This window comes from Nothoprocta perdicaria, unplaced genomic scaffold (assembly GCF_003342845.1).
Source record: "Nothoprocta perdicaria isolate Ctin4 unplaced genomic scaffold, notPer1 scaffold_60, whole genome shotgun sequence".
NCBI lineage: Eukaryota > Metazoa > Chordata > Aves > Tinamiformes > Tinamidae > Nothoprocta > Nothoprocta perdicaria.
In genome coordinates this window covers 2,802,894-2,812,946 of record NW_020455866.1, presented here as the reverse complement: position 1 = coordinate 2,812,946, position 10,053 = coordinate 2,802,894, and positions in this window count along the sequence as shown.

Below are 10,053 nucleotides of genomic sequence, written 5' to 3'. Positions count from 1 at the left end.
CATTTTTTCCTCCTTTTTTCTTTTTTTCTTAAGGTATCTATTATGTGATACTCACTCAAATCTCTCAAAGACAAACTAAAAACATCAGTGTTGTTGCAGAGACTGCTCATGATTCATTATCTCTTCCTTTCTGGGAAATATGTAGAGATAATGTAAAGTAACAGAGTAGCTGATATATCTAAGAGTCCGGCTCAAAGCCAAGATTAAAAATGAGTTCAATGAAAGTCTCTTGTATCTAGCATCTGAAACAACACCATGGAGAAAAATGTATGCTGAAAGAAAATGCTAGTTGGTAAAAGTGTCAGCTGTCAGTGCAACCATCATACAAGGAAGATTCAGAAGTGTTTTTCTCCCTGTGCTGTCTGGAAGAGATTTGTTAACTGGAGAGTGGTCTGCAGAGATTTTTCAGCCAGAAGATATATAGTAGAACATCAGCAACATTTTCTTTATTATAGCAACATTATTATATTAAGGCAACATCAGAAAGTAGCATCACTACTGTATTTCAGYAACTGCATGATTTCTGTATCATCTCTGCCAATTCTATGTCCTTTTGCAAAATAGTTCACTGGGTCTGTAGTGAGACAAGAAATTTGGTGAAAACAAGCCATATGTAACTTATAAGATTTGCTAAAGACTATATTTTACTCTTATACCCTCCCCCATTATCCCTTTGATTTTGGTACAGTTCAAATCATAGGTTAGGCTAAAAATTATACACACTATTCTATCCATTAGGCATAGAAATTTTGAGTTGATTGGTCTTAAGAGAAGGTTATTTTCATGATGTATGATTAACTTACCACAAGGAAAACCAAGTACTGCAATCAAATAATTCAAAATGAGTAAATTCATATATATATATATGTGTGTATATTCATATATATAAATATATATGAATTTAATTTTATATATATGTATATACATACACATTTTTATGTGAATACACATACACTAATTTTAAAATAAGACTAAATGCCTATCTCAATTTAGCACATTTTCATTTTTGTACTTTTCATTATAAAATTTTTCAAAATTCTAAACAAATAGTTGGAGAGACTATATGTCAAGATGGTAATGCATAATTAATGCATTATATTCTGATATATACTGTATTTTTTTTGTCACAGATAGTTTTGGTCTGTATTCTGTTTGGAGTTTAAAATGCCTCACCATTTACATCTTAAAGCAACATGAAAATAGTCCTAGAAAAAAATTCTCAGTAACTTGCGGCATAATGAGAAATGGGTCACTATGCCAATTTTAAGAATCAGACATCATTTATTGTCCATTCATAATTTCATATCACTACAAAATTTCTGGAGAGTCTAACAATTTTTCCTAATTTTTGCTCTATTCACCAAATTCTCCACCCCTCAGTCTTATTGAGAGCCTTATTATTCTTCCATATCAAGTACTATGCACAGATTTTCCTCTATCTGTACAGGTAACTTACCAACCCACTGCAATGATACCTCTACCCAAGAGAAAGGCAGTCAACTCATTGAAATAGGATACTAAATAAACAGATGATTTATCTGTCTCAGCTTAGTAATTTTTCTTTAAACATTCTTCTTTGCCATAGGCAATAAGGATTTATGTATTCAGGTTTATTTTTATTTTGGACTGCTCACTTCACCTGCACGTGGTTACGAGATACAGTGAGCTGATACAACACATTTGGGAATGTTTTCTTAAAAAAAAGATTGATCCGTAATGATAGGAAAAGTTCACTTCCACTGCACCCTAGAAGTACTTTTCTTTTAAAGGCTTGTCAGAAATGCTGGTAATGGAAACAACACTCAGGAATAAACACAGAGAAAGTCAGTCTTCCTAGTCCTTTGATTTGTGTGATTGAAGTTCAATTTGTGCAATTTATGTACTCTGTGAAGGAATAAAAACAGCAACAGGAAAGAAACTGTGAAGTTTCTGGCTGACTGACAACTCCAAATCAATTGGCTTACTCAGCTGGCTGACAGAGAAGTTTTTTTTTTTTTTTTTTTTTTTTTTTTTTTTTTTTAAATCATCTGAGAAGCACCTATCATATGGTCCTCATTTGGTCTCTGGGGAATACCTAATAAACAAACACCTAATAAATAGAAACAATGTTCTTGAACTCCTCTTAACTGGAACAAGGCTACTGACTTTCTCAGATGTGTATTAATTTGCAGAAATGAAGGAATGAATGCAGCTTCCAACTCTGAACTGCATCAAACCATGTGGGTCGGGGTCTTCTATGAGGTTTTGTGCCAGGGGCTGAGGATGGTTCTGGGCCAGGCCCATCCCTTCATCCCAAAGGATCAGTGCCCCACGGGAGCCACTGGGGTTGTCAGCTTCTTTTTCTTTTTTTTTCTGAGGAGACAGGGGAAGTCATTTGGTAGATTTCCCATATTTCCACAGTTCTTAAGAGCTAGAGCATGTGTTCATACACATATAGAAGGAAAAAAGAAAGAAAAACCCTCCTCAATTTTGTTCTTACAATTCTAGTTTACCACTAACAACTATGAGGGAAGTAGAAACAAAACACCCATGAAATATCTATTTCTTCAACATACTATTTGGTTTTTTTTTTTTCAGTGAAATTGGCAATAATATTTTGCATGCCATGTGTTTAGCAAAATGGTTTTCTTTCTTTTGCTCTCTAGTCAGCACATCCAGTAGTGGAAGAAGAAATAGCCTCTGTCTGCCCTCTATGTGCCTTCTAYCTCCCATCTCTCCAAATTTACCTGTGGGAGGTTTGTTTAGCCAGTTTATTACCTGAGCCTTACTGCCTGGAAAAGCAGGTTGCCAGAACTACCAGATAGGAATGACAACCGTGAGAAGCCTAAGCTCAGCCCAAAGTTAGACCATATGAATGCGGACGACAGAACTTAAAAAGAATTTGAAAGGTGATATCTTTTGTGGATCATTTTAAGAAAATAAGCCCCTTTTCCCCTGGCTTTCTAGTGCAAGGATGATTCCTCCATCTTCTARAGTTATATCAATCTTCAGAGTTTCCTTCAGATCTCAGTGACTCTCAGATGCTCAGACACTCAGTGACACTTTTGAATTCTCAAATATGTGGAAATTATCTATGACACACCAAAATAAAGTTGTATTTACTTTATCTGATCTGCAAAATTTGTGAATTTTCTACACTGAATTTAACCTCGGTGTCACATATGATGGGCAAAATAAATTAAATATCTCTGCTGTAAAAGAGTTGCATGAAGATATTAGATGTGAAAGAGCAATAATCCTGTACAAGAAACCAGTTAATTATACATCAGTTTACAAAATACGGTTCAAAACACACTTTCCAAAGGTGCTAACATGGTTTTAATAAATTTTTAAAAATAAGTTTCCATTTCTTATTGTTGCAGAGCACAGTATAATACCACATTCTTAGTACTTAACACTGTAGGTTCATAAAACTGCATGTAACAAAACGTTAATGCTATTTCACTATTTCTAGGTTAAATTCTTATATATACACTGAGAAAGAAGATAGCACTGCAAAAAGAGGAATAAGTTTCATAAAGTGAAGGCTATGGTTCCAGGCAAAATATTACTCTGTAGTGCTTCTAAGAAACTCATTTCACCCTTCTTTGTGGAATTAGTATTTAAAAGGCTGTGGATTAAAAGCCTGGAAATGGCAGTCACTTATTTATTCCAGTAACAACAGTAAGAAATACATAGCAAGGGAAGAGAAAAAAATTGATTTATATTGCCATTGCCTCTCYGTTATCATGAGATGAGGGAAAAAATTTTCTTTAGGTTCCGTTGAATCAAGGGAACATATGCATGCATGTGAAGAAATAAAAACTCAAGTTTTCAGAGTTTGTTATTTACGATCATCCCAAGCTGTGAAATAAGCACAAACTCATAGCTCCAGTGGCTCTTTGGGTTTCAATCCTTCCCATAGGGGCATTTCACAGGCACAATTCTTGCCATAGATGAACTGGCTCTGAATAATACTTATTTGGAGACTTGCAGCATTTTCCTAACATTCTAACCAGGCTAGTTAATTGTTAATTGTTAACTACTTAATTGTGCTGAGATATAAAACRTCTACACCTGAGCAGAACATCATTATAATGCTAGCATGCCATTTCAGAATACCGAGATGTATGGTGAAGATACTTAATAGATGCACTGCAAGTAATTATAAAACATATAGGCACTTCTGAAACAGCCATCAGAAAATCCAAAGACACAAATCAGATACAACAAAGGACCTAGAAAAAMGGTGAGGCAGATATATTTACTCTAACTAGCATTGCTGCAGCTGCAATACACTTTGAAAACAGCGATGCTGAAAACTTGTCTGAAGATAAAAATGACCATTGAGTTTGCACATATTTTCAGTCTTGTGTACAGATCAGAAGCAGAAAAAAAWATATATATACACTATATATACGTATATGTATATATATGTGTGTGTGTGTGTATGTATATAAATACATATATATATAGTACTCCTATAGTACTCCTGGGAAGCAGACTTCGCTGCTTGCCTTTTTCAAGGGATGTCTATCTTCTTCCCACCAAACCAGACATCTTGATGTGTATAAAAGCAAGATATAGTCTGTAAATATAACAACCTATGAATGCAAAAATAATTTTATCATGCCCTTAGTGAAGAGACTTATGTCATACTTTTTCTGTATGGTCCTGACTGTAAGCACAAAAGTCTCCTTTTGCTTTTTACTGTAAGTGAGACACTTCAAAGACTTTTCCAGATTTTAAATTTTGAGCTGGATATGAAGTGAGAATGGTTCTGCATTTAGAAAAGTGGTTGGGACTGAGAGGAGAAATACAAATATTTTGGAAAATTACCACACATAACTACTACTCCCTATTTAATATTTCCTTTCAAACAGTTTTATTTTGGTCTAGGCATATTGTAATTCTCAAAGGCATGGTATTGAACTTCCAGTGACCATAAGTCTTTGCTTAGATAAAAAAGGCTTTTAGTGTTGGAAAGGAAGAATTGTTCTGCTTTCCTAGCTGTAAACTCGAAAGATTTTTTAGTGATTTCTTTCCACATAAAGTGATGCTCATAAATGCCATTTAACAGAGTCTTTATATTTGGTGCATTCAAAGACTGTCAATTTTACAGTAATTGAAAATATATAAACTTCAAGTAGAATTAAAAAGACTGAAGAAAAGATAAAATTGTATATTGAAAAAATCAAGCTGTTCATAAACAACTTTCCTTACCCAGAAATGCCTCAAGGGTATCAGAGTCAATATTAAGGCAATCATGATGATTGCATTAGATTTTTTTTTTTAATTAAATGGAGAAGAATATTGTACTCTTTTTAGCAAGTATGTATGTGTTGGAGGGAAGAAAGTTTGATTTTCTTTTGAAAAAAGAGCAGTCTGAAACTGTTTCCCACCCAAGATCTTTAAAAATGACCTAGAAGATTTAGGAATATAGCTGGTCTGATGGCAGTGGGAATCAAGGTTCCCTGTTTTTATTTTCAGAAAGACTAGAGTAGGTGGTGGTGAAGAAGATTTCCTTTACTTTGAAAATTTTCTTTTTTGGTAACATACTATATTTTAGTAATTTAATTCCAAATTACAAAACAAAGCCAAATCCGACTAAATATTAAAAAAGAAGAATTTCTTTAACAAGACGGCTTGCAAAATCTTAGTGAACATCCAAGCATAATAAATATATGTTAAATATATTTTTGCGTACAATTATGTTTGCCTCTAAATATATATTTGCCTACAATTTTATGGAACACTAACATTTGATAACAGCAACACCAAGGCAAAACAGCTTCCACAGTTAAATATGGTAACACAGGCCTATGTATTCTTTAATCTCTTAGTAAAACAGAGGGAACACTAAGGCATAATAAGGGATTTCAAGGGATCGAATGTGGATGTTGCTTTTTTAAAAATCTGCCTATGTAATGCAAGCCTATCTCCCTGGTGGCACCCCCCCACCATTTCTTGTAAGGTTAGGATACCTGATAGCTTGAACTGCACTGTAAGGTGTTCTGCACCTTTAGCTATTGGGGAATTATTTGCATAGGTTTAAGATAACTTGTTTAAATTAATTTTGGAAAGGATCTTCTTATTTGTGTGAGTCACCCGGTTGTGACTGTGCAGTCAAGCTGGAACAGGCAGGAAGTTTGACCTTAAAAAAATACACCAACAAAAAAAGAGAAAACTCAGCCAGATTTTCAACCCACTCTAAAAGACAACTGTAATGTAAGCAAGGTAGGACAAGTTCTGCCTGAGGTAGTCCTCGTCTGGTAAACCTCCCCACCACTACAGAAATTATATTAATCTGGTTTGTGTTAAAAAGTATGTAAACACTTATTTAGGTTCTCTATCTTGCCTTTATTTAATTAGCTGCAATCTATTTCTTTGGGTATGCTCTAACTATATGTACTTTCTCTTTGTGATTAAATTTGTGAGCAAATTTGTAAGTGTATTTCCAGTCATTTTAGCTCACAAATAAGCTAACCTTTATGTAGTTTCTGATGCATGCTTAGCAACTTTTTGTCATAAAATACATTTAATCAAATTCTGAATTGTTTAAAGCCCTTGAATATGGTCTGACGGATCTATGTAATCTTTATACATATAAATAACCTCTAACTGAAATCTTTTATGAYGCACGACTGACCTGCATAATTCATGGTAGAATTTTTCATATTTAGCATGCAGCATGAGAATATTGTTAAACTTAATCTATGCAAAAATAAGGAAGAACCGTCATAGAAACCATAACTTTCATGAACTGATGATTTACCTTAAGGATCCAGCATAAAACTGAACTATTTTGAAACAAGACATTTGAGTTTAATAATTTTTAAAAATGAAATACATATATGGGATTTTCATTTTTTCTTAAAAAATGAACACTCAAGTGAAAGGCTCACTATTTCCTAATTTTACAGAATGTTTCATTCCATTGGAAGTGCAGATTTTTCCACTCTTAAAAAAAAATGAAGCATTAAAACCGTTGCTGAAAAACACTGAAATGTTAACACAAACACTGAAAAAAATCAGAGGTTGCCACAAAATAAAAATTCTCTAATTTTTYTGTTAAGTTGTATTTTATAGACAAGTTAAATCAATGGCCCTGATGCCCTCATTCATTAGTGTGCTCACTCCGGGCTCATCTTCGCAATAAAAAAATAAAACTACCAGAGTGTCTGCGTACCGTGTTGACTTTACTTGCGGACATTAGGAAACAGCAAAAATAGTGCTGTTCCTTGAGGGAGAATGCACTGAGAGCTGAGAGGGAGTGTGGGTCAGGGAAACAGTGGCCTCCTGGACCACAAAACAAACCCCCATTAAATGGTGAGAGGTTCTCAACCACGCAAGTTGACAAAGCAGGTCCAGGGTCCATCCAGGGGCTCCCATCAGGAATATCAGGAGACGACTGAAGACACAATACCAATAACACAGGTCCAAGATGCCACAAGTCCAGGGCACCAGGGCAAAAAGAGACAGGGTGGTGGCCAAAACTCAGCATGAATGAGTCTGCAGGTCCATGCAAGACTGTTTAGTGTGGTTAAAGACTGGTAKACTGATGGATTAATCGACTCAGGGCCCTGACAGGGGCCAGGGAAGTGATTTAGAGGGTCGATTGGAATGTCGTCAGTCACAGAKAGAAGCAAAGCAGGTATGTCTATGCAGATAGAAGCCAGAAAGAAGTATTTACGAAAACCTTTTGCCAATGTCTACTCTGGCATGCTGAAAGGGTTAAGTTAATGCACCTAAATAAGGCTATTCTGTAGTCTCAGTTCCATGGCTGATAATAATGAGATTATTATTTTAAAAGAGTTGTAGGTTTCTCTAGAGAAGTACATAATTTTAAAAACTATATTTAAAACAAACAAACAAACAAAATCAGCTATATTGAATCATTGAATCCCTGGTAAACAACCCTCAGACCCAACAGTATACAGGAGAAATCCAGCCAGAGCTTCTGGGAACAGAGAAGAGGTCTAACATTGATTGCTAAATTAATGGTCTCATCATAAAATATTTTAGCTCATAAAACAATTAACATATTCCCCTGAAAAATCTCAGAAAATTAAATTTGCGCTCAAAGAGCAAGTGCAGTAATTTGTGGTATGAATTAGTGCATTCTTCATACATAATAAATAGGATAAATCAACGAAACTCAGAGCAAAAGTAAGTAGTTCAAACCACAAAAACTCTTTTTCTTTTAGGCCTAACTATGGCAGGCTAGAAGATTGCTGTGTGTACAGTATGATACAAATATACAGAACTAGATTAACTGTGCAGGCCAGCAGCGGAGTGCTTGGAGTAACACGAATTTCTAGTCTATCCCAGCATTTCTTTCTGAACACATGAACTACCCTGGTGCCTTTCATTTTTTTAAAAATTGGAAATTGTGGATAAAGGACTTGGTTTGTGGCCTTTTTTTTTATGCCATTAAAGCCTCATCCTGCCTCCATCAGTAGCGTCCTGATCGTCTCTACCTTCAAGGGTGCAGAAAACAGTGCAAGTAATTGCCAAAAAAGTCATGGTATAACCCATGTCCCTGTTAACTCCATTTTGTCAGTTAGGTTTGGTTTATGCTTTAGCATGTGGGTAGGGAGCAGACATGGGGAGCTAATGTCATTTTTAAAACAAACAAAAGTTTGTGTATTTTGTGGAAATTTTAACTAGAAAGAACAATCTCTCTCTGAATGATGCTCAGAATTGTAGATTTTGTTATCTAACTCACAGAGAAACAAAAGATTTGATAACTGTAACTGAGAGAAGCTGACTCATATTACAGTCCTATCAAGATCCTTAGTTTTAGCCAAGGAGAAAGTGAAAATCTAAATATTAGTTTTTAATGAAATGCAAAAKCTCTGTACTTTTGTTCATACTTTTAGTTCTTTTCCAAATTATAAATCTAGCCATGATTCATGTAGTTTATTTGGTTTATGAGAATTTCAACAGAAAAATTTGTAGTAGACATATCAGCACATGATCAGGTTTAACAGAGTAAAGTCATACCAAATAAGAAKAGCTAAAGTTATTAACTACCAAAGCACTACTAATCGTATATAAACCATTAGTTCTTGTATGTTTGAAAACACACAAATACAGATGTCTGCTATGTAGTAAAAAAAAAAAAATCTACCTCTCTCCTATCTGCCCCTTTTCATGCTTCACCTAAATTGTAGCATGAATGTCTGTGATACTGTGCATAGTCAGAGAAATGCCCCAAGTATTACAGAATCACAGAATCACAGAATATTTAAGGTTGGAAGGGACCTCTAGAGATCATCTAGTCCAACCYTCCTGCTCAAGCAGGCACACCTAGAGCATGTGGCACAGGGTGGCATCCAGGTGGGTTTTGAAGACCTCCAGAGTAGGAGACTCCACAACCTCCCTGGGCAGCCTGTTCCACTGCTCTGTCACCCTAACAGTAAAGAAGTTGCTCCTCACCTGGAGACGGAACTTCTTATGCTTCAGCTTGTGGCCATTACCCCTCATCCTATCGCTGGCCACCAGTGAAAAAAGCCTGTCCCCTTCCTCCCTGCATTCTCCCTTCCTGAACTTATACATATTAATCATATCCCCTCTCAGCCTTCTCTTCTCCAGAGAAAACAGGCCCAGCTCACCCAGCCTCTCTTCATACGAGAGATGTTCCATTCCCTTAATCATCCGGGTTGCTCTTCTCTGGACCCTCTTGAGAAGCTCCACGTCCCTCTTATACTGGGGAGCCCAGAACTGCACACAGTACTCCAGGTGCGGCCTCACSAGAGCTGAGTAGAGGGGCAGAATCCCCTCCCTTGACCTGCTGGCAACACTCCTCCTGATGCAGGCCAGGATCCCAYTGGCCTTCTTGGCCACGAGGGCACACTGCTCACTCATGGTTAACTTAGTGTCAACCAGGACTCCCAGGTCCCTCTGTGGAGGTGCTTTCCAGCAGGTCAACCCCTAATCTGTACTGATGCCTGGGGTCCTGCACCTCCCCAGGTGCAGGACCCTGCACTTATCCTTATTGAACCTCATGAGGTTCCTCTCTGCCCAACTCACCAGCCTGTCCAGGTCCCTCTGGATGGCAGCACAGCCCTC